The following is a 26,961-nucleotide window of genomic DNA, read 5'->3' on the forward strand; positions in this document are numbered from 1 at the left end:
ATGGTACTGCTTTAATGAATAGTTGGCAGCCCTGGTCATTTAAGCAATATCATCCCATATTTTCTAACATAACAGATGGGTTGGGTCTCACCACATCTTTGCTGTTCACAATTTTTAACAATATTAAAGACAAAGTCATACTGGGATTCTGGAAGTCCAATGAAAGGAAATGATTCTGAGGGCAACCCTCTATCAGTACAGAATTTGTAATCATTAATGCACATACAGGACTAGGGAGGATCAAACCTAAACTTTACAGGTTCGGGTGTTGGAGGAAATCCTTTATGCATTCCGTTATAACGAAATTCGTAGAAGGAATGCAAAACAGAAGCCTTAAAGAGGTATTCCGTTTTGATCCGTCATAATAGAAGTCTATGGCCAAGCGTAATGACTCTGTCCGGTTTCTATTATGCAGGACTGAAAACAAGTAAAGAGAAAAATGAAATGCCTCCTAAAGGCTTCTGTTTTGCATTCTATCTATGAATTTATGTTATATTCCATTATAACGTAATCCATAACGGATTTACTAAAACACCCAATTGCCGAACCGGTAAAGTTCGGGTTTGCTCATCCCTATACAGGACCAAAGATCCAGGCAGCACTCTGTGAATGCATTGGGTACAATAAATGATCACTCACAGAATATTACTATTGAGACCTGTGCATATACAGGAAATATCACCAACAAGGTTTAAAAGGTTATTTGTGAATCAGCCTATATTCCAAAGTCAGCTTTGAATAGGTTTATCTTTTGTGGACCTTTGGTTTCTATTATTGCATCAGAACCTGGGTCCACTGAAGGATCCTTTGGCACTTTTATGGGCCAGTACAACTCCTTCTGACTGGAGGGTACAACTTGCTATATGCCACTCGGCAATACATTCCAGGTTTCGAATTTAAATTTTATTTTTTATTTTTACAATTGTACTGAAATGTTAATAAAAAAAGTTTCCACTGCATTTCGCAATATGGGTAAGTACATAATGTAAATCTTCAAGATGCTGTCATTCAGTGAGATCAACGTTGACCCGAGTGGTTGACTGCAGTAGTACTTTAATAATTAGCTATTTAACAGTAAGCTGATGTCAATTATACATGTTTCTTCCCTTAATAATATGACTAATGTCTTCTTTTAATAACATTTAATGATTCTTTCTAAATTACATACGGCACATAATATAAAATTCATGTACATGAAATGTCTTCTAGATCAAGGATGAAATGTTGTCTGATTTAAAATAAATTATTGCAAAGTTTCCTAGTAAAATTTGCACCTGTATTGATCTACAAGAGAATTTTAAACTGAAGCCTGCTTTTCATTCCAGGTATAATGTGAAATCTATGGAACTGAATTGATTTAAAGCATGCAATGAGCCTGAAACAGCATGCACATCTCTTTTTATGAGAATTAAAATGCCTTTATTTGGCTTGCAATTGAATAGAAAAGTTCAACTGGAGGGTATAAAAAGTAACAGATTGGCCCAGCATTTTCATAAGGTTCTCTATGGAACAACCCAATAGGCGAATTTTACGCTTATACTTTTTAATGCTGAAGCCCACAGTAGTTAATGTCAGAGCCAAGATTGATGTAGACAATGCTAGGAAATGCACCACTGACCATGGTCCTGAACAGTGTGGAGCAAGCACAGAGAACTGGCTTCCCTTCATTATAGGCTCATTTAGACTATTCAACTTAAAAAAGCCTCCCCCGAGACATTGACAAGACTCCTGTCAGGGTCTCAGCAAACTCCTGCTGCCAGACAAATCACCATTACCACGCTACATATTTTGCCTGTAAGTTTCCCCTTCTTTCTCTGCGGGCTTTTAAATAGCCTGGAACTCCCTACTGGGGCATCCTGCACTGAAACAAATCTATTGCTTTCTCATTCAAATTCCTCAATTTGGGAGGCTTCTTTTTGATTAATAGGGCAGGGGCCATCTAAATCAACGCTATTCCAAAATGTATGTCCTTTTTAAAACTATTTGAAGTGCCCTTATCTACCTGTAAAAAGTACACTATTCGCAGCAACACATTCTAGATAGACTGTGATAGACTGGACATTTATACCTATGCCAAGCGAGAATGTTTTAAAAGCATGGTTTACCATTTGCAATATTTTGGCATTGTGCAAAAAAAAAGCACATACATCGTCTCATGTATTTGCTTGGCCTCCATTTATATGAAGCATATTTTAAACAATGGCATGTTAAATCCAGCCATTAGGGAAAGTGGTGGTGGTGGGGCGGGGGTACTTTCTATGAGAGTTTTAACATTTGTGACATATTCCAAAAAAAGCATATTAGGTCTAGTTTGCCTATACTGGTATGTGTGACTGAAAAGTAAACTTTACAGTTTGTCTTATTCTGCTACTTCTACGTTCTTGTACAAATGCTGAATAACATTTGAGTTATGCATCTGGTAAAGAGTAACTTTACCTTTAAAGCCAATTCCCTAATTTACTTTTAATTGCTCGAATCGCTCCCTTCAAGAACAGGAGAATTTCAGGTAGCAGAGTTGAAATCAAGTTCCCTGCAGCTACTTTGCTTGTACCATCAACTGAGTATGGGAACCATGTACTTTACCTCTATCCTGGGTTGTCGCAATGTACTGTGCAACTACAAAAGTGACTTTTATAGTTATCAGTCCCTTTACAGGGTACGGTAAAACTGCCCATGTGTCCTTTGGGTCACAAACAATTAAAGGGGTTGTCTCACATCAGCAAATGGCATTTATTATGTAGACAAGTTAGATGACCAGACACTTACTAATGTATTGTCCATATTGCCTCCTTTACATAGTAACATAGTACATAAGGCCGAAAAAAAGACATTTGTCCATCCAGTTCGGCCTGTTATCCTACAAGTTGATCCAGAGGAAGGCAAAAAAAAACTGTGAGGCAGAAGCTAATTTTCCCCACTTTAGGGGAATAAAAAATTCCTTCCCGACTCCAATCAGGCAATTAGACTAACTCCCTGGATCAATGACCCCTCTCTAGTAGCTATAGCCTGTAATATTATTAAGCTCCAGAAATACATCCAGGCCCCTCTTGAATTTCTTTATTGTACTCACCATCACCACCTCCTCAGGCAGAGAGTTCCATAGTCTCACTGCTCTTACCGTAAAGAATCCTTTTCTATGTTTGTGTGCAAACCTTCTTTCCTCCAGACGCAGAGGATGTCCCCTCGTCACAGTCACATTGGCTTGATAAATTTTTCCATTGCGTAATAAAGTGCTCGGATCTAGGGGTTACGGCCAGCAGCAGTGGGCGTGCTTGCACACTATTAGAAAACGAACTGGTACACATGCGCAGCAGTTCCTGTCCCAGCCACCTCATCCTCTGGAACCAAGCAGTGTATAATGCAATGGAAAAATTAATGAAGCCAGCAAAGAAGGCAATATGGATAATCACAATGCATTAGTTTCCTTGTATTTAATTCGTCTGCAAGTGAGACAACCACTTTAACATTTCTAATTAAAATAATGAATATAACAATATTTTAGACTTTTCACTAATACTCAGCAGGGTCTCTCGTCATCTGTACTCCAATGCAAGCCTTATGGGTACGCAACCTGTGTGACTGAATAGCTGACCCCCTGATGTGGGCAGCATAGTTGCCTTGATACTCAAGGCTTATCACCACCACAAATCATACTATTGCAAAACACATCTTCTACAGGGTGACCCTCCCATATCCTAAGCCCAATTAGTTCTATACCTACTATTCTAAAAGCCATCAAACCCTTGGGTTCACCAACTGATTTATTTTTCACAGTAGAGACAGTATTTTGATTTGACAAGTCACAGAGATTATTCAGGTTTAATTGTTCACCCCCCCCCCCCCCCCGCTGCCCCTCTTTTCAACGCCCCCATCCTAATGTAATGCTGTTATACTACGTTTTGGTAATGTGGACTAATAGGCTCAATCATAATGTCCAGAACTGTTTTCCATATGTTATGGTTGTTCTGTAAAATCTCAATAAAACATTATAAAACAAAGGATACTATTGATTGTATGATCGTATTCTTTAGACATTGATCACACTCATCACATTGCTTTATGTATGGAGCAGTTATTTGGTCACTGATAGCACTATATGCTGGAATTATTGGGGCACTGTGGGGAACTGTTATCCAGGCACTGTACAGTGTATTACAGTTAAGGGATATGGTGGTGACAGCACTGTATAATGTTATGTAGGCAACTGTGAGGCACTAGTATTATTTGGCATCATACTGTATGGATCTGATAATTGGGCACTGTATGGTAGAGAGGATAGGCAAATAAAAGGGTACTGTACAGGACCAATCTACCATGATGTCAGCCCAGGAATTTTATAGCCTAGCACCAATGAGAGCTCTGGACCACCAATGGTTGAATCCGGTATTCTGATATGTTACCCAGAGACTACTATAAAGGATAGACCCTATCCAATGTGCTGCACAGCTGGCACAATTCAATAAGGAGGGGAGGAAACCCCACCTAAGATGCACTCTCTTTAAATCTAAATATAATGTGATTTTTAAGAGCAGCAATTAAATTCAGTTTAATTTTTGTTTTAATTAGTTATGTATCTTAAGTTAACCTATTAGCCTACCATATGAAGAACACTGCAAGGCAGAAATGAGTGGCTTTATAATGTCTGTAGGAAAAATGAAAGAAATAAATTAGATCTTTTCAGGGCAGCATTCAAAAGTTTCTTTTTTTCCAATGAAATAATTACAATTCAAAGAGTTTCTGATAGGGTTTTAAAAGATGATTATTCTTTCACCGTCTACCAAGCATGAAAATCTATCTGACTCGGTCCCATTCTTGGTGCAAGCGACCTCACAGTGTCTAATTTAGGCAGCAGTCCGTTACCTAAAACTTGTCACTCACACTTTTACTTCTCTTTGTTGTCTTCAGTCTTTATCCCATTCCTCTTTGTCGGTTTCTCCTCCTCCTCTCCAGGAGCCAAAGAAAGGATGTCTGGGAATATGTTTAAGACTGGACTACTCCCTTCCTACCCCCGTTTTTTTTTTTTTTTTTCAAGTTAAAGCACTTCAGTGATGAAAGAGATTACAATGGGGGAGATTCACTAAACAGTGATAAGTGGAGCTTCCCTAGTGTATATTTAGTTATTGTTTCTTTCATTGTTCTAAGTATTTCATAGGCAAGAAATAACAGGCCCAGAGGCTAGGAGTTATTAGTCTATGTATGGCAAGGCTGGCATTAGCCAGAATGAATAAGCTAGGACTATATCACTAACAGTGTCAGAGCTACACTTTGGCCAGTCCTGTCTTCTGCTTTTGTAATAATGTTTAACCGGTTATTTTACATAGGCAGGTCAACATGCTCCTAATGTAGCTGTGTAACGTAGCCCTAATGGCCCAACATTTTCTACCTCTAATATAATCCTAAACACCTAACACTGTCTAGGCCTAACATAACCCTAACTGCTCAAAAAGGTCTAGGCTTAAAGGGGTTGTCAAGCATAATTAAAACTCCACGGGCACCTTTGCTCACTTTTTAAAACACCTTCCGTTTGGGCACCATGTCCACAGGTGTTCACCACCAGACAGGAAGTAATGGGGACCTGTTCTTGATTTTTAAATCAGTACAGCCAATCAATGGCCTCAGTAGTCATGTATGCAAGAGTGGCATGTCACTGCTAAGGCCCCCATCACTTCTGTTTCAGTGGTAGGCATTCTAAAAATGTATTACATTTTTTTACTTTTTAACACATTGCTTTCTGCCCTTTGATGTAGCCCTACCTGAGGTAGCCTAAGTGACCAACACTGACGTAACATGCCCAACTCTGTCCAGCATTAAAGGGGTTGTCCAGTTGCGTTTGGAGACTGGACAACCCTCGGGATCCACCTGCAATAAAAAATTGGTACTTACCTGACAGATCCCATAGTGCCACTCCAGTTTCCCGGCTAGGCTCTATTTTCCTGGCTGCACCAGTGGCAACACATGACCACTGCAGACAATCAGTGGCCCCAGCATTGCACTGGACAAGGCCAGTGACTGGCTGTAGCATTATGTGTTGTCGATATGACACCATGGCTGCAACTGGGTTAATAAAGCCCAGCCTGGAGAACTGGAGCAGTGGCACAGGATCTATCTGTATGTACTTACAAGTTCTTTATTGCAGGAAGATCTTGTACATTGTCCAGTTTCCTCCTTAACCCCTTTTAAATAAATTTCAGTTCAAGTGAATAGAAGAAACTTTGTAATATATATTATTAAAGGAAAATGCCTCTTTCTTCACTTATGAGACACTACCCCCCCCCCCCCGCGCATAATAAACTGATCATTGATCCTAAATTTGGAGCTAAAATCCAGCTTGAGAGATGAGATGGACTACTAGCCATTGGGGTTCAGATTACATGCTGTATAATAACCTCCAAGATGTTGATGTTCTGAAGGGGGAGGGGAAGACTAAAGAAAGATAGTATCTTCTGTTCTCTCTGTGCACAGTGTACAGGAGACATCATAGCATCTAGTCTGTGTTCACTAGCTCAAAGAAAACTGACAAGTAGAGAAGGATCCTGCTGACTTTCATTAACTTACAATTAAAAAATAATAACACAAATATGGTAAGTTTTTATATTTATTTAAATACATATACCTGCCCAACGTATGTTCCAGACATCATGCACAGTGGATGTTGGGTATTTAAAGATAGGGCCCACTCAGCTACCTTTACACAGCAGACTCAACTTGCAGGATAACAGGCTGAACTGGATGGACAGATGTCTTTTTTCAGCCTTATAAACTATGTAGCTATGTATTATGTTACTATTACTTTTGGTAGCAGAGTCCATGATTGGCAATAACGCTAGTCACTAACTTCTAAGCCTTCAGATGCCATGGTCAGAGCAGTCTTTCCCAGGATTGCTATGCTTCTCGGAACCAAACGGCTCCCATGTGCCGATATTGCGTGAGCTGTTTTGCTGCTATGGCAGACTCGGGCCTGCTATGGCAGACGAAGTTCCTATCAAACCATTCCTGATAGTGATTCTCCCATAGGCTGCAATGGTAAATCATTGCAGTCTATGGGAGAAGCGATCAAATGATCGCATGTTAAAGTCCCCTTAATGGACTAATGTGAATTGTTTTTTTAAATATAAAAAAATTTAAATTCTAATTACCCTCCTTTCCCTATTTTTAAAATAAAAATAAACAGTAAGGAAATAAAGATCAATAGTATCACTGCATCACAAAATGTCTGTACAATAAAACAGTGAACATCATAATGGAAAAAGTCTAAATGGTAGATTTGTTGCTTTTTCTTTGTTTCACCTCCCCTTCCCCCCCAAAAAAACCAAATAGAAAGTAATCACACACATGCCAAAATGATATGAATAAAAACTACAGATTTCCCCCCAAAAAATGAGCACTCACATGGCTCTGTAGATGAAAAGATAAAAAACAGTATGAGGGTCAAAATATGAATAATGTAGGAAAAACATTTTTTTTTCCAGTTTTTATTTTTTTAAGTATTAAAACATAAAAAAACTATAAAAATATGATATCACTGTAATTGTTCTGAACCACAGAATGTAGCTACCTTGTCAGTTTTACCCCATAGGTAATGCTGTAAAATCTAAACCTATAAAACTATGGTGGAATTGTGTTTTTTTCCAATTCCACCCCATTTAGATTTTTTCTGACTTTGCTCTTAATCGGATGCAATATTAAATGATGCCATTAGAAAGTACAACTTAACACACAAAAAAGCAAGCAGCTATGTGAACGGAAAAAAAAAAGTTATGGCTCCAGAAAGGGGTTAAAGGACAGTCCTTTGACATGCTGTTGGCTATTATTAATCTAAGTGCACGCTAGACAAGTAGGCAGAATTTCCTGATATTATGTGTCGACCTAATGTTCAAACATGAACCTAGTCTAAGCTGGTGGGTACATGTTTAATAAGTTTGTGACACCACTTACAAAAACAGGTGATCAATAATGCTGCACCGACTGCAAGGAAGCCAAAGTCATCTTTATCCATGAATCATCAAAATGACTTTTGTTATTTTTGTTTATATATATATATATATATTATTTATTTTTTTAATAATACATTAGCTACATGGTATTTATTTATGCACATGAAATTCAGTGTTTACTTTACTAGTGTCCCGAGTAGTGGATACAGTAGAAATCTGAACAATTTAAAAACCATCCTTGTATTGTATTGTAGCTACGCAAAAATGCTTGACCATCTGCTAAGTAAAAATAACTTATCGCACTTTTCTTGATCCCGTCCCTTAGAAAAATAGTCCCTATTTACACGAAGCTGTGACTTTAGGCAGACAGAGGAAGATTGATGAAACAGGTGTTTTAAACAGTGCTGCACACATATCAAACAAGACCTCATTGTGATAAATTAGATTATTGGTCACAAATCGCTGGCGTGTGTCTTACAGTAGGAAAAATTCTGGTAATGTTTAATCCCGTGAGCAAATCAGTGATGCTAGTTCACAGAACACTTGATTGATCATTTGTCAGGTGTTGGCCCCTGGTTCCTGTGCTGCAAGTGGTCCTGCTGGGATATTTTTCAATATTTGAACTAAAGTTCTTATTTTTCATAGCTGCACACAAAACATGAAAATCTATGCAGTTATTTTTTTTTTTTTGAAGTGTGAAATTCACATGCTTCGGATTTCAAAATCCACACAGCAGGTCAATTTCAGAAAAAAGTGAAGTGTACATGAGATTTGTCTAATCTCGTGCACTTTGCTGGAACTGAATTACGCTGAGGTTTTTCCACATGAGAATCCAAGCAGAAAAACCGTTCATAATCCGTGCAGGTAGCGTAAAAGTGGACAAAACTGTTCCTTTTACAAAATGCAGGAATGTGGAGACCTGGAATACTGTTCCTGTAGCAGAATATTTTAGTGATTCATTTGGTCATAAATAAATCAGATAGCCTTGCACCTCACTAGACCCAATGCGACATATTTTTAATTCCATTGTATATAAGTTTTCAAATCCATGCATCCCTCTCAAGGAAAAGCTAATTACTACTATCCTGTTTTAGGGCTCGTGCACACAACTCTTGATTTTCGTTCTGCAATTTGCGGATCAGCAAAACACTGATACTGGCTGTGCGCATTCTGCATTTTGCAGAAAGGAATGGTCGCCCCCTAATAGAACAGTCCTATCCTCATCCGCATTGTGGACAATAATAGGATGTGTTCTATGTTTTGGCAGAACGGACATGCGGACATATGGACACAAAATATACACAAAGTCATTTCCATTGTGTACATGAGCCTTTACTGTTATGCATTATTGCATGAGATGAAGGTCAGCAATAGGGATTAGAATGTATTGGCTCCGATAAGCCGAAGTTATTGCTTCGCAAACTCGGGTTCAGGAAATAGTTTTTTACACTACAAATTAATTTATGAAGTTATTGCGCAAAGTGACACTTCGTGAAGCAATAACTTCAGCTCATCGGGCCAATACATTCTAATACTGTACGGGGCTCCTGCTCTGTACAGTATTAGAATGAAGTTTTATGCAAATCGACTTTGGATGTTTCATCCGAAGTCGATTCGCTCATCCCTAGTCAGCAAACTCCATCACTCTAGCTGTTGTGAACTACATTTCCCAGCATGCTCCATTTATTTATATGAGAATTCTGAGAACAATCAACTATAACTACAAGGTGCCATTGCAAGTACTGGGAACACTGAAGAGGTCATTTTATGTGGGGGCTATTATAACTGTTGGAAGCACTATAAGTATTGCTGGAACTACAGGGGGCATTATACCTTCTGGGGCACTACAGGAGGGTATTATAACTATAGAGGAAACCACAGGAGAGCCTTATTAGTACTAGAGCACTACATGAGGATATTATACCTATTAGGGGCACCACAGGAGGGACTTATTACTATCTGGGCACTACAGAAGGGTATTATACCTATTGAGAACACCACAGGAGGGCATTATTACTACTGGTGCACTACAGGAGGGTATTATATATATTAGGGCACCACAGGAGGGCCTTATTAGTACTGGGGCACTGCAGGAGGATATTATACCTATTGGGGGCACCACAGTAGGGCCTTATTACTAACGAGGCACTACAGGAGGGTATTATACCTATTGAGGGAACCATAGGAGGGCCCTATTACTACTAGTGCACTACAGGATGGTATTATACTTATTGAGGGCACCACAGGAGGGCCTTATTACTATTGGTGCACTACAGGAGGGTATTATACCTATTTGGGGCACCACAGGAGGGCCTTATTGCTACTGGTGGACTACAGGAGGATATTATACCTATTGGGGCACCAAAGGATGGCCTTATTAGTATTGTGGCACTGCAAGAGGGCATTATTCCTATGGAGGCAACACAGTAGGGCCTTATTACTACCGGGGCGCTACAGGAGGGTATTATACCTATTTGGGGGCACCAAAGGAGGACATTAAACTACTGGGCCACTACAGAGGAGCACTATAACTACAGGGGTACTGTAGGGGGCATTAGACAGTTACCACTAGGGTCTTATAGGGGAAATTATAACTACTAAGGGATACTATAATAGTGGATAAGTACTACAGGGGGGCCTTATTAATATTATAGAGATCCTTATTACTGCTGGGTGCACTATGGTGGCCATTATTATTAGGCACAATATGGAGGGCACTATTACTAATAGGGGCACTCTTAGGGAGCAGTATCATTATTGGGGGCATTGTAAGGGTCAGTATTACTACTAAGGACACTCTGAGAGGGAATTATGTAGGACTTTTATATTACTATAGGTGGAAGAATCTGTATGGCAGTATAATTTCTGTGGTATAGTATTTAGGGGCATTGGGGAGCACAGTAGGCACAGTATTCTGGGCAGCACCAGGATAATACTGTTCGGGTAGCAGGGTGGGGATAATGATGATAATAGAAAAGTGAGGAACAAAGATGTCTGTTTAGTAAACTCTGCAGAGACTAGACACGGTTGAAAGAAGTTGTCTGGGCCAAATGGAGAGGATGGGGTAAGAAAACGTCTACATCAAAAGAGACATCACCTGTGAGGCACTGTCTATGAGAAGTATGTGGTGATGTATATTGGTGTATATTTGTTAGTCTCCATATAGCAAGCAAAATATGTCTTTAGTCCTAGGGCGAGCTTGTGTGTGTGTGTTTAGGGCAAGTACTTTGAGAATATGGCACATATTCTGATGGATGTTCCCGTGGCAGGTACCAGGAGATCAGAGAGACTGCCAACTCGTGGGTTGAATTGACAAGTTCCATGTAGATCTTGTTGTGTCTGTGTTTTGGTGAATGCCACACCCCTTGCTTCAGGTGTTGCTTGTTGGTAAATCACCTTTCCCATAAGTAGCGGCTTCTCACTCTTGGAGGTGTGGTTTATAAATTTTCTTTCTGACTTCTAACTAGCTGGTCGGTTGTATCCTGTGGTGCTTCTGGAGTTGCCAGTTTTCTACTTTCAGCTAAGTTTGTCTTTTCTTACTGTATTGTGTTTGTTATATTCCATGTTTTTTGTATCTGGGCCCGAGACAGAGACTTCCATTCGTCCATCTGGGAGGAATGGGTTGTCTCTGGTCCTAACCTCATTCCAGGGCCTTATAGGGATATAAGGGCCTAGGTATACAGCATATGAATATTCCTACCTTCAAGGTCTATTCATATTAATAGGTAGCTAGGGCCCGGTTTAGGGTTGTTTAGGAGGTGACCTGTTCCTTCCCTAGTTTCCAGGCCCAGTTACTGTTCCCCTTCCCTCCTGTGTTTAGTGTGGAGTTTCTCCCCCACACTGATCGTGACTCATATGTATTGGGGCTTGGGCCCCAGGTCTTTTAAGACCCTAGCAACGCCCCTGATATTAATATTGTATTCAAAAACACTGGAGAGATGGTCTAAATTCTAAGAAACTTAAAGTGTAACTGCCATTTCACTACCAAAAATGAAATTCCCAACATATGATGCTAAAGAGAAGATATTGATGAAGCTGCCTTTTTTTTTTTTAGCTTATTTAACCTTTCTGATGTCTGTATTCAGCCCCTAGCAACCATATTTCTCTGTGCCTGTATTTCAGCTTCCTCCTAAAATGGCATCTGCTGCACTTCCTGTGGTGATGTTTGTCCTTTCTTGAGACCATCCTGTATTTCCCATAAGCCCTTGCTCCCCTCACATGCACTAGCACCCAAGAGCAGTGTGTATCCCCTCACATGCAGGTGCCCCCTAGATCCTATGTTTGCAGCCAGTGCCCCCAGACTATATTTTTGCAGCCAGGTGCCCCCTATACTTTAGTAACACAGCCAAATACTCAGCTACTTCCTCCAGCAGCGTGATGTACACGGTCAGATCGCGCTGCTATGAAGGAATACAAGCGCAGCCCTGATTCCCTCCAGCACATCGCGCTGCTGTGAAGGAAGACAAGTGGTGCTGTTTCCTTCCAGCAGCACCATGTGTATAAAGCATTTTCACTTAGGGAATGTTATTAATATGCCATGGTAGGCATCACAGACTCCTTGCAGGCCTGAAGGCTGGGAGGAGGAGCCAGTGTCCTACAACACTGTGAACGCGCATCCAGGGCCGAGCTCCTCCTCCCGGAGCTGATGCGTCTCTTGTTTTGAAGATAGAGAAGACGGACTGCACATGGCAATGCACTGAGGAGAGGGCTGCACAATGGTAAAGAGGCACACATCTGTGGGAGTTTTTATCATGTAAAACAGAAAATGATTACATTTTAAAACACAAATGCACATATACTGTAGGGTACACTATACCATTACAGTATAAAAAAATTAAACGGCAGTTACACTTTAAAGGGGTTATCCAAGATTTATTAAAGTTATGCAGGGGGCATGTTTAATTTTAAAAAAAGCGTGGATCGGAGTGCTGGCATGGGACCAGCAGGGCATTTTAAGTGTCATAAGACTTTTAACTTTTTTTTACACTGCCTCCTGCTCCCTGCAAAACCCTTTTTTTTAACAATAACAATGATTCATCAAGTATGGTAAATCAAAAAGGTTGTTGCTTATGAAGGTCTTATCAAAGGAGCCTAGGGAAATATACATTTTAACACTGCATCATTTGAATCTTTCATGAATTGACCACTGGTTAAAGGGGTATTCTGGTTACACAAAGTCTTATCTATTGTACAGCGTTTTGCCATGCAAATGCTCACTAATATAATGTTATTACCAATTTATCTGTAATAAAAGTACCCTTTTTGGACAACCAGCCTTTTGTTTATTCAAAGTTTTTAATGGATACGACCTGTAGTTTTCTGTGCAGTATGGTTGAGCATGCACAGTCATTATCTGCCAAGCTTACTTGGCATTGGAAGTGCTCACATGGACGTGCGCTTGCCTTCATGTAAAGCAGAGAAACATTGGGAGCATATATGCCCCGCCCCCGGGGCCACGAGACCTGCCCACTTATGGAAAAGGTTTGTGTTAGCGGCATAACAGTAAGAGCGGATTACAGATCAAAATGGGAAAACAGCGGTAGGATAGAAAGGTAAAACTGGACACCTGAAATCTGTTTCTGTATGGGTTAAGACTTTGACACATATTGCAGCACAACAGTGCGGTTTACAAAAATAGCTAAAATACCCCTTTAATTCCAGTCTATACTGCTCTTGGGCCTACAGAATTAAGTGGGCATACTCTCTAAGTGTTGAAACCATATGTTCATGAATCAGAAAACACTAGAGTCTGATCAAGGCAGACCATTTGGACAGCCAGCAGTGTCTGCAGATCCTGGTACTTTTATTATAGTGGATAGACAGTGTGGAGCACTCTATGGAAGCGATCTGCTGGAGGGTGCAATCACTATCTCAGTTAGAAGGGCATTTCGGCTGTCTTATGAGTGAGTATAGTGAACGGCACTGTTATGTAGACAATGTGGTAGGTACGGCGACTTGCATAGTGAGACGCTATGATTCGGGCAATGTGTTCAATACTGTGGCTAGCAGTAGATTTTGGTTGACTTCCAAGGGAGCACTGTGGTGGTTAGCACAGTTCTTAATTATTTTAAGGTAATTTTGTCTAGCAGTTATATAAAACACTGTGACAGGTACTGTGACAAAGGGACACTAGTAGGTAGAATGGCTGGCACTGTTCTGTGGCACTGGTGCAGGTATTGTGGTCAGCACTGTTATGAGAAACCTATTCAGTCTATTTTTCGTCATGATGCGGCGCGAGATTTCTCCACGATCAAATGGATAAGGTGAGTATGATTTAAAAAAAAAATTGGATTAGCCCCTGAAAGGCCTTAATTATAATCTCAGATGCCGCGATCGGCAATACTGTTCCCCCGTCATTGTGCCCGCTATATACAAAGTAATTTGTCACAAGGTGAATTCTTTGTGAAATTCGCCGGATTTAGCCGAATTTAGTTTTTCATAACTTTGCTTATCTCTACCCATAGGCTTACCTTGCCAGCAGTGTGTGTCATATATCTGCTGGCTCACACTATTTCCCCTTTCCCCTACAGTGACGAGACTCAGACTGTGTCACTTCCGGCTTACACATCACATTTATTTTAGGTTTTTATGATGTGTACATTTATTTGGCAACAAGTTGCCACCACATATATTATATCCATTTACCTTGGATTAAATGAATGTCTCATGTATGGACTATTCGTTTGAATAACACAAACAGGTAAAAGATACGGCTCTCACCTGCCCCCTCTCTGCTGTGAGCACGGAAAAAAAACGCACTTGGATGCGGATAACTTTTAAATCCAAACAGAAAGCGAAAATCCAGCTCAGTCTCGCAAAGGTTTAACGGTACTTTATTTGAGCAGTTAAAAATGCATCCAGTACAACCAGTCTTTGTCTACGCGTTTCGGGCTACCAGGTATGTAAGCCCTTACTCATGACACAACTGAATGCAGCAGATATAGTGGGTCAACACCTGTGCCCCTGATTGGGCTATCACGTAACCCAAAAGAAATGCTGCCATTCACATGCATCAAATCTTCAATTAAAAAGTTATATATTTCATTTGCTAAAAACATATCCAAGTGCGACACAAAGAAACATCTGAAGTGGAAAATATACAACACTGTATCACATCACGTTATTGCTGTAATATCAGGTCCAATCTTTTATTAAAGGGACACTGACAGCCCCAATTAGCATATTTAGGTATATATACGTGAGTACAGGTCTTATAAAGTCTATTAAAATGATCTAAGTATCCCCCCTGTCCACCTTATAAATACCGAAATATAAAGTTATATAACCTGCTTGTCCGGTCACCAATCTGCCCAAGGGGCGGCGTTTCATCACAAAATGCGCCCAGCCAGCTGCTCCTAACTGCCGTTCTGAAGCCCCGCCCAGCTCATCAATATTCACTTAGCTGGGCGGCGGCTACAACTCTCCCGACTCAAGTGCCCGGCGCATGCGCATAAAGTAGAGGCTGCAGCACTTGAGTCCGGAGAGTTGTAGCCGCCGCCCAGCTAAGTGAATATTGATGAGCTGGGCGGGGCTTCAGAACGGCAGTTGGGAGCGGCTGGCTGGGCGCATTTTGTGATGAAACGCCGCCCCTTGGGCAGATTGGTGACCGGACAAGCAGGTTATATAACTTTATATGTTGGTACTTATAAGGTGGACAGGGGGGATACTTAGATAATTTTAATAGACTTTATAAGACCTGTACTCACGTATATATACCTAAATATGCTAATTGGGGCTGTCAGTGTCCCTTTAAGCACCTCAGGCTGATGGCTGCTCAACTGAAAAATCCCAAAAGACTCCCTGTTAAGAAGTTTCCTCCTATGATCACCTCCTCTAGTTGGTGCTTTAACCCTGTCAATTCCTTGTACTTGCATACCGGACGTGTTTCCACCATGGGAAACCACAAAGTGTAAGCTGGCCACAAGCACACTGCGGCTCCCATAGTGCGCCAAGTCCGAGATGTTTGCATATTCTCACCTTGATGGCATTGGTGGTGCAGCCAACATACTGTAAATTGCAGATCCCACATGTGATTAGATATATTGCGTATGTATTACAATTAAGGTATGATCTTATATTAAAATCTTTACCATTAGCAGCATACCTAAATGATCTGGCTACCACAGTATGATCACATCTATAGCTACCTTTTGCTATTAACCAATTTGGCTACAATATTTTCTTATCCTGGTAAAGACTGGGACTAACATACATAGCCACTGTGGAGGCTCTACGGGCCGCACAACTTATACCTCCCGCTGCTATTTTTGCCCATTGCTTATCACATGACAAGAACGGAAGATGTTGTCTAACGATCTTGTAAACTTCAGGGTATTCCACGCTATTGTCACCGCCAGACATCTGAGAAGCTCTGACAGACATTCTTCAGAACCTCCTGCTTGAGGTTCTTTTGTTTTGCTTTCGTTTTGTCATCTCGTTTCCCTCTCTCAGCTATCATCTAGTTGCACTGATTGCATCACTTTAAATCCCCTCCCATACTGTCACGGCTGAGGATGGGGGAAACCCTCAGCCGTGCAATGCCAGATGATGTTGTGGCTACTCGGCCATGAGAACAGGATAGGGAGCAGGTCACCTCCTCAAGTGTCCCTACTCTGACCCTAACTCCTACCTGCATGGGCCAACCTTTAAGGTAGGAGGACCCATGCGCAGGAACCTCGGAGCCCTGACTTACCCTCCGCAGATCCCTGAGCTAGGAGCTGGGTAAGACGACCTACTCCTCCTAGGCACGGAGGAGCAGGAGTCTCAATGGCCAAGCTGTTGGGAAAAGGGGAACTCATACAGCCTTACGGGTATGGCAGGCGAACTAGTAGTTCCACCAACCTGCCACAGCCTTGCTGACTGGATCCCTGCGCAAACCGGAATCCAGAACCGTAAACTGCACCAAATCACATAGGAAGGTCCCAACAGAACATAACATACAACATCAACATACAGCAAGACATTAACATAAGGACAAAATCTTTATGACCACAGGGGTGGCTCTCACTGGCAGGTAATATGCACAGGAGGCTGCTCCAGCCAAGCATGACTGAAGCAACCTACTGAGCCATGCCAAACACCAAGGCTATATAGGCCAAGAAGCCACACCCCACAGTCGGACACACCCAGTGACATCACACACACACTGGGAAGGGAGTTAACCCTTCCAGCACCTGAGAAGGGAAACACACATAAAGGGGAAGTGTCCAAACTCAGATCACATTGTGGCTGTTACCGCAGGCAATGACATGGGTGGCAGCCATCCTTGGAGACAGCCCGAAGGCCGGGACACTGCCACCACATGTACAACATACCAAACGTTGCCACGGGCAGCCACAGTAAAGGGAAAGTGTCAAAGTGCACACCAGACAACACAAAGTGCACACCAGACATACAAACGTGCATACACACACGCACACAACTCCCAGGGAACCGCACACAACACTGTTGTCCGCGGCAACCGCACTTGAGGCAAACAACAACATGCCTCAAGCTGCGGTTGAAACAACTACCCAAACCGCGGGCAACTGTATGCGGCTCCCAAGGAGTCACGGCCATAACCGTGGCCGTGACACATACTGCATCACTTTGCGGTTTATACAACTTCCTGGAGTGTGTACATGCTGGATGCTACAACTAATGCTTCTACAGATAAGTCTGTTCATTGATTTGTGTTTTCCTGTTTGCTTGATCCTAGGTGACCCTGACTCCCTCCGTATTAAGTGTAGGGAGCCGGTGGTCGTGTCCCCCCACTATTATAGGGTGTTCAGGTGTCATACAGTCGAGGCACGAGGGCATGCAATTTTCTATCATAGAGATCTTTGCATGAGCTGGGAAGACAGGGAGAGTTTCAGGGCTTAAATAGGGGTCACCCTTTTGTTCCTTAGTTTCGGATCAAGCCAGTCGGATCCTTATTTGTAACTTCTTGTTTTCTGTTACACCATCCGTGACATTTATATTGTGTCACAAACGTACTCTGGGGGGCCTTATCCGGCGACATTTGTGGCTCAATAGATCCCTTTTTTTTTCTAGGATAAACCAGCAGGTTTCTATCCATATCTAGTGTCTGTTGTATACACCTAGTGACATGTTTTTAAGAGTATGCCCTCTGTGCCAATCTACTCATAATATCACCCGCTTCCAATACAAAGGAGTTTACATCTGTGCAATTCCATCTAGCACGGATCATCCCACCCTTAGGTATGTTATGTACAGTATGTGATGGGTGACAAGAGGATCCGTGTAGTATGGTATTACCTGCTAAAGATTTTCTGAAAGTGGATGTACATATAGCAGCGGTGGCAGGATTCCCCCTCAGGCGCAAGTCCAGAAATGATATCTCATATGGTTCATGATGAACACTAAAGGAGATAGTTTCCAAACATGAATTGAGGTATTGGGCGAGAAAGGTGGTATGGCCGCCACATCACCAGACCAAATAAATAGCAGGTCATCGATGTAGCGACCATACCACCTTATACTGTCCAAAAATGCATGTGTGTTGAGGAGAAGGAAGCCCCTCTTCCACCATGCAATGAAAATATTGGCTATGGAGGGAGAGAACTAGTGAGACTACATCTGCTGTAGTCCATGTATAATGTTCAGACCATTCCATAGCATTAAATGCCTGTAGAACTGTAGGGGCACAGGTGTTGACCCACTATATCTGCTACATTCAGTTATGTCTTTAGTATGTCATGAGTAAAGGCTTACATACCTGGTAGTCCAAAACGCGTAGACAAAGACTGGTTGTACTGGATGTATTTTTAACCGCGCAAATAAAGTACAGTTGAACCTTTGCGAGACTGAGCTGGATTTTCGCTTTCCTGTTTGGATTTGTTTAAATAAATATCACTTTTGCATCACAATCTGGAGAGTGCTAGATTATTTTTTTCTACTATATAACTTTGTCCACAAGCAACTCTCTCCTCTAACCAGACCGAGAGTGCGTGCCATTTAATATTCAGGATTTTATGTGTCATGGAAAATTGGTGAACTTTTATTATGAAATGGCAGAATAGATGCTTTGAGGTCCAGTACTTCCTATTTATACCCCACAGGAAAATGTACTTCATACCTTGTAGGAACAAAACCGAGGTCTGATCTTCAAACTCAAATACCACTTTGACACTTTTTTAATCATAATTTTTTTATTTTTTTTATTTTTTATTATACATGTAAGTAAATGCACATCTACTGTTACTAGCTGGTTCTAAAAGCTGAGTAAATTTTACATGTAGCAGATGGCAGTGTGTCTGACCTTGAGCTGGTGCCATAATAACTAGTTAGTCTTCGATCAGGCATTGTAAAACAGGCAGAAACTTGAAGGCACACAAGCAAAGCAAAAAAAAACACATAAAAGAATGAGAGAGAAGACACAAATAAATAAGGGGGTATATTAGGAACATAGTATCAGTGTCTATCCTCTAACACCCCTCCCCCCCCCCCCACCTGTATTCCAGTCTGCCATCTGCCGTAGCTTGGTAAACCTATTGATTAAAAGTCTACTCAATAGCCCATCACTCTGGCTAGACTGGGCAAACTAAGGTTTCAACCTCTAGTCCCCATTAATAATTCTGGTGGAGCCGCTGGCTTTAAATTTATTACTGCCCTTTCTCCAGTTAAAATATAGACCTTACTTATTCAGACAGTCAACTTTTTTTTAACCCATTGATGATTTATATATATCCCCTTTCTTAACAACATAACATTTAGGAGTGAAGCTACTGGACTTGATGACATTCCAGTTGCATATTAAGATTTTCCTGTTATATCTCATATATCAGCTGTCAATTGCAGCTATTTACTTGCACATATTTATGTCTTCTATTCTTCTGTCCCCAACAGCTTCAGCTCTGACCCGGTTAAAGGTGACCAGTAAATTACTTGGCTTTCATTAACCTTTTTGTAGCTCACTTGCTGCCAGTTTTACTACCATTGCCCCAGTAACAACATAGACACATGTACCCTGGGATTAGAGGCTACTTTGTAGAAACTAAAAAAAGAATAGATGTACAAAAAAAGTCGTCTTTGGATTGTGTGCTCTAAATCGTATTACATTTGCATGCATGCATGATGTATACTGCTGTCTATCAATTAGAGGTAATGTATGAAAATGCAGTTGGTAGTAACCATCAGCAGCTTCATTTTTTTTAAGTAATTTGCTATCTTCTTACAATTCTTCAGATCCATACAGATTATCAGAACAATGTAGCCACAGTGGTTAATATAATATAATATACCTGTACCACTTTGGATCTGTAGAATTTTGTGTAATTTCTAACAGTGCTTCAGAAATGCCAGAATGTATGCCAGAGCATGAAGCCATTGAATGCCATAGAGACACATGACAGGGGGGCACTCAAAAAAGAGTTCCCAACCATTGGTAGAGGGATTAATGCCCATTATCAAGGTATGCAACCCCAAGTTGTGCTGTTACTTATGGAGCCAACTATTGCCATTCTTTAAGTTTGAGAACAACATCAAGTATCTTCTTTTTCGTCATTATAGTTTACATGGGTTACCTGTACACAAGACAAACATACAAACACATGAATGAACAATAACACTATGTAAATAACACAAAAATGTATCTCAGAATGTTTTTTGCTCCTTAGGTTGTACAAAATTGTTAGTGTCATAACAGTAGACAGATTATGTAGAGGTGGAGGAAGACCATTATTAACCTCCCAGGAATGGTCGACAAACAAAGATGATAGCAAGCGCAAGGCGTGTAAAAGTCAGCGAGATCATAAAGGAACCCTACATAATCTCTAAACAACTAAAAACCTTTCTCAAATTAGATAATATTAAAGGGGTTGCCTCACCTTAATCACTTCCTTGTAGTCCTAGGATCCTTTCTTCCATGTATTTATTATAGCCAGCGCTGTATTGTTTCCAGCGGTGGCCGCACAGGTGCACAGAAAAACTATCGGCGGCCCAATTGGCTGATCTGGTGGCCGGGTTTCAGAGGAGCGAGTGCGCACATATTCTTGTGCATGTGTAGTCACTATCAGCCCCAGCCACCTCGTCAGTGCTCAGCCCCGCCCTTAGTAGGCAGGGAATTCAGGCCCTGATAGCTGCAACGGAGCTTGAAAATAGCAAGGTGAGACAACCCCTTTAATGTTCATGAGTCCACAGTAAAGGACAGTAAACAACAATGGTGTGTATGACAGGATTGCAGGGAGAAATACGCTGCCAATCTGCAGTTTCCTAAAGATCACTTGGACAAGCCAGAAGGCTATTGGAACAATGTTTTGTGAATGGATGGGACCAAAATAAAAATTTTGGGTTAAAATGGTGTTATATAAAAGGAAAACACTGCATTTCAGCATAAATGGCACATCCGATCTGTGAAACATGGTGGTGGTAGTATTCTTGTTGGGGCCTGTTTGGCTGCATCTAGGCCAAAATGGCTTGCCATTGTTGATGGAACAATGAAATGTTAAGTCTACCAGCAAATTCTAATGTTAGTTAGTGAGGCTGATGGACTCTCTAAGCTGATCAAATTTTGCTTTTCAGAAGTTCAGTGTTTCTGTGCCTCCCCGAAAAAACCCTACACTTTTGAATGATAATTGGAAGTTTGCTATATTATAGTCACAATTTCTCAGGTGTCCCCCAAACTGCACATCTGTTGTTCTGTCAGGTCTATTGGTTAATACTAAGTCCAGTATGGCCGTCCCTCTAGTCCAGGGGTTCACAGCGTTTTCTGGGTGGGGGCCACATTATCAGACTGAACCAACGTTAAGGGCTAAAAATAACATTTAAAGGGGTATTAACAACTGAAATACTGTATTTACGGTATCTTGAACATACAGTAAATACCATTAATGTCTAGTTACACTTCCAGGACTCCCATATAATGAGGGAATACATGAAAAATACATTTGAGCAGCCACAAAACATAGACATACATGTCTGTTACCAGACGGTTGGGGGGCCCCACAGAATAGTATCAAGGGCCGCATGTGGCCCCGGGGCTGCAGGTTGTGCACCCCTGCTCTAGTCAGATCCTGTACCAGCTGGCAAAGGTTGTTGTCTTTAGTTATTGTCAAATACCTGTTTCCTTTATGAGATCCACAGCTTTCAATTTCCGAGTCTATATGTGGGTAGTTGAAGTCCCCCATAATAACAATCTCATTATGATTTGTGGCCTCATCTATTTCCCCTGGTAGTAGTTTTTTTTGTGAATTCTGTAATATTAGGTGGCTTATAACAAACCTCTATCTGTATTTTATTATTAGTTTTCCCTCCATGTATTTTAACCCACAGTGACTCTACATGTTCATTACCCTCACTTACATCTTCCTGGACAGGACTTTACATAAAGGCAAACCCCTCACCCTTTCCATTTGCATGATCCTTTCTAAACAGACTGTAACCCTGTATGATAAAACCCAGTCATAGCTATCATCCTGCATTGTATCAGTTATTCCTACTATGTTCTACTCAGACATGACTACTTCCAGTTCACCATTTTTATTAGTTAGGTTTTAGCATTAGTATACATACAGTGGATATAAAAAGTCTACATACCCCTGTAAAAAAATTAATAATTTCAGAACTTTTGTAACCTTTAATGTGACCTATAAACGGTACCACTCACTTGAAAAACAAACTGAAATCTTTTAGGTGGAGGGAAGAAAAATAAAGCTAAAATAATGTGGTTGCATAAGTGTGCACACCCTATTATAACTGGGGGGCTTCAGAATTAAGCAATCACATTCAAAATCATGTTAAATAGGAGTCAGCATACACCTGCCATCATTTAAAGTGCCTTTGATTAACCCCAAACAAAGTTCAGCTGCTCTAGTTGGTCTTTCCTGAAATTTTCTTAGTCACATCCCACAGCAAAAGCCATGGTCCACAGAGAGCTTCCAAAGCATCAGAGGGATCTCATTGTTAAAAGGTATCAGTCAGGAGAAGGGTACAAAAGAATTCCCAAGGCCTTAGATATACCATGGAACACAGTGAAGACAGTCATCATCAAGTGGAGAAAATATGGCACAACAGTGACATTATCAAGAACTGGACGTCCCTCCAAAATTGATGAAAAGACGAGAAGAAAACTGGTCTGGGAGGCTACCAAGAGGCCTACATCAACATTAAAGGAGCTGCAGGAATATCTGGCAAGTCTCACACGCTTCCTCCCCCTTAATAAATCATTGAGTATCCGCTCTATCAATCTAAAATGCTTGTCTGGAATCCATATAGGCGAATTGCGCAGGACGTAAAGAACCTGGGGGAGCACTACCATTTTTATCAATGAAATTCTGTCCGCTCTTGCTAGCAGAATTTTTTGCCATATCTTAATTTTCGCTCTTAACTTCGTCAACAAAGGAATCAAGTTAAGTTGTAAATATTCCTGGGGTTTAGCGGAAACTGTTATCCCCAGGTACTTTATTGAGTCAGAGATCATTAATCGATTATTAAATTCGCCTCGCAACTCGTCTATAGGGAGGAGGACGGTCTTCTCCCAGTTGATCTCAAGTCCAGATAGATCGGAAAAGTGATCAACCAGGTCCATTATACGAGGGAGAGTAGTATCTGTTTGATGAATAAAAACCAAAATATCATCTGCATAAAGGGATACACGATCATGCTTCCCCATTATGCCAAAACCAGCCACCTCCGGATCTTGTCTTATCATGACCGCTAAAGGTTCAATATAAATATTGAATAAAAGGGGGGAGAGGGGACAGCCTTGGCGAGTGCCTCTTCCCAAAGTAAAGCTCTCTGTCATTGAATCATTGATCCTAATCCTGGCAACTGGGGAGTTGTAAAGTAACTGGACCATCGCAATAAATCTAGGGCCAAAGCCCATTTTTTTCATTACCTCCCAGAGAAAAATCCACTCCACCCTGTCGAAGGCTTTAGTAGCATCCAGCGACAGGATGGAGCGGGCACTACGCCCCGGGGATTGAATATTCATAAATAACCTATGCAAATTGTGATGGGTGCCCCTATTTGGCATAAAGCCGTTTTGATCTGGGTGAATAATCATGGGCATAACCCGCGAAAGCCTCCTAGCCAGAACTTTTGATAGTAGCTTAGCGTCGGTATTTAATAAGGATATTGGTCTATAGGAGCTCAGTTCTACCGGATCTTTATCCTTTTTTAGAATTAAAACAATGAGAGCCTCCATCATAGAATGTGGTAGTTTCCCTCCCTGAGTTGCTTGGGAGAAAACCTCTAAGAGCTGGGGGAGAATCACATCACTATACTTGCGATAGACCTCATATGGAAGGCCATCTGCCCCTGGCGATGAGTTCCCCGAGACAGACCCAAGGGCCTCCTGCAACTCAGTAAGAGACAGCTCCTCCTCCAGATATCCCCTTTGAGCTTCGTTTAACGTAGAAAGTGGAATTCTCTCTAGGAACCGCATCGCCAGCCCAGATGACAGACCAGGAGAGGATCTGTATATCTGAGCAAAGTATTGTAAAAAGGTATTCCCAATTCTCTCTAAATCTGTTATGGTTTCACCCTCTGCATTACGGATTGAAATAATGGGTTGTTTTTTCTTGTCTTGTTGTGTAATTATTCTAGCTAAAAGCTTACCCGGGCGTCCAGACTCGATAAAATAATTGAGCCCCTTGAAGAATACCCTATGGTTTGCTTTCTCTGTTACGTATTTCTCCAAAGAACAGCTAGCCTTCTGCATTCCTTCCCTATTGTACTCAGTGGGGTGGCTAGCATATCGCTCAGCTGTAAGTGCGGCAGTCTTAGCCAACTCCTCCTCTTTCTTCCTAAATGTTCTCTTTGCTGCGGCAATCTCACTTATAAAGACCCCCCTCAAATATGCTTTAAAAGCGTCCCACACTGTGTTGATGTTGGCAGAGGGAAAATTCACCTCCCAAAAGGAGGACATCAGTAATTTCATTGACTGTAAATTGTCCATGATAGTGAGCCAATATGGATTCAACTTAAATCCTAGCCCCCTGGTATCCTTGTTCTTCCCGCTGCAAACCTCAACCAGTACGGGTGAGTGATCCGAGACTGTTCTTACTCCATATCGCATCTTACGGATATTGCTCAAGTTGCTCTCATTAGTAAATGCTAGATCGATCCTTGACATTTCTTCTCCCCCCCCTGCTCACACAGGATTATACTCTCTTTCCTCCGCCAAAATATTCCCATATATCCACCACTCCAAGCTCTGTGCAGAATTGAGGCAGCGGGGAATTACAGGGATTCCTCCTCCTTTCCGCATCCAATGAAAATCTATCTTTTTTAGGGTCAATGACCGCATTAAAATCCCCCATCAGGATTAAGCGGCATTCTGATCTCTTTTCAAAAAAGAGCATTAACTGAAGCAATGGATACATTGAGAATGGCGGAGGTATATAGAAAAAAGCTAGGATATAACTATCGTCATGCAACATGCCATGCAAGAAAATAAATCTACCCTGAGCATCTATATAAGATTTTATAAGGGTAAAGTCTATAGAGTTGTGAATAAGAACCGAAACACCCCTAGAAGAGCCACTAAAGGTAGAATGATACGATTGGGAGTGCCATCCCGTTGTCAGACGGAGCAAGGTTTCTTTGGTTAGATGAGTTTCTACTATACAGATAATTGCTGGAAGGTATCTTTTTAATGCATCCATAATCGCTTGTCTTTTAACTCTTTCCCCGAGTCCTCTGACGTTCCAAGCTACAATTCTAGTGGACATCCCTCAAAAAAGAAAAGAAGAAAGAAAGAAAAAAAAAAAAAAAAAAAACCTGCAAGGTGGGTTCCCCCCCCCCCTTCTCTTGATCCGCCCGAACTAGTCAGCGAACCTCTAACCTCCGGCCGTTCTCCCCCAGCCTGGCCCCCCCTCCCCTCCGTCCCTATAATCATAGTGGTACACAATTTCAGATGCCCATTTGATCCATCCAATCTGATGCTTGTTGTGGTGTCTCAAAAAAAAGGGAAGTCGCGTTATGAATTACTCTTAATTTCGCTGGATACTGTAGAGAGTATTTAATCTCCTTAACCGCCAGGCGTTTCTTTATCTCTACAAAATTTCTTCTTCTTTCCTGGGTCTGCCGCGCAAAATCAGGAAAGAAGAGCAGTTTAGTGCCCTGGTATTCAATAGGTGTGCATTCTCTTGCTCTTCTCAAGATCATATCTCTATCCGCGGATAGTAGTAATTTGATCAAGATTGCACGCGGCGGTCTCCCTGGGGTAGGTTTCCCCCCTGGAATTCGATGGGCTCTTTCTATTTGAAACATGGGAGAGAAATTATCGCTGCCAAGACTTTTCAAAACCACATCTTTAAGTTGTTCCTCTAGCTGTCGGCCTTCAGCTCCTTCTGGAAAACCAATTATACGAACGTTATTACGCCTTGACCTATTTTCTAGATCCTCTAACTTGTTTTGAAATGCTTGGTTTTCTGAGGCAAGAAGCAGAGTTTTAGATTTTAACATGCCCATTTCAATTTGCAAAGAGTCAGCAATTTTCTCCACATTAAAGACTCGATCCCGAATCTTTACTAGATCGTCTCTTATTAGTGAAATATCGCTCTACACTGACCCCAATTGAGTGGACATTCCTTGCACTAAAGTGCCGTTATTTTCCACAGCGCATAAGATTTTGTCCAAAACGGATGGGTCATATTCAGTTCGTATTTGTGCAGAGTATTTTGCGCCTACCTCCTAGTCTGCCTCCTCCAGTCCATCATCAGAAAGTTCCTCGTTTTGGGAAATTTTAGCAATTTTTTTCACCTTGGCGGGAGGTTTAGTTTTAGCTGGGTTCTTTTCATTTAAAAAGGGCGATTTCAGAAACTTATCGATTTTGTTCTCTGGGGTCTTGGCCCCAAGCTTGATTACGGAAGAGTCAACTGAACGTCGCTTTGGGGCCATTCTCCTCAATTTATTATTTATTTTTCCCCCTTTTTTTTTTTCTCACCTCTCCTTCTTCCTCCCCTCCCCCTCTACTTCAGTTTCTGCCTTTATCTTTTCTTTTATACTATCCTTTATGTTTCTTTTATTTCTTTTCTCCCCTACTGTTCTTTTTCCCCTTTTAACCCTTTTCCTACCCTTTCTT

The sequence above is a fragment of the Bufo gargarizans genome, chromosome 6 (assembly GCF_014858855.1).
Source record: "Bufo gargarizans isolate SCDJY-AF-19 chromosome 6, ASM1485885v1, whole genome shotgun sequence".
NCBI lineage: Eukaryota > Metazoa > Chordata > Amphibia > Anura > Bufonidae > Bufo > Bufo gargarizans.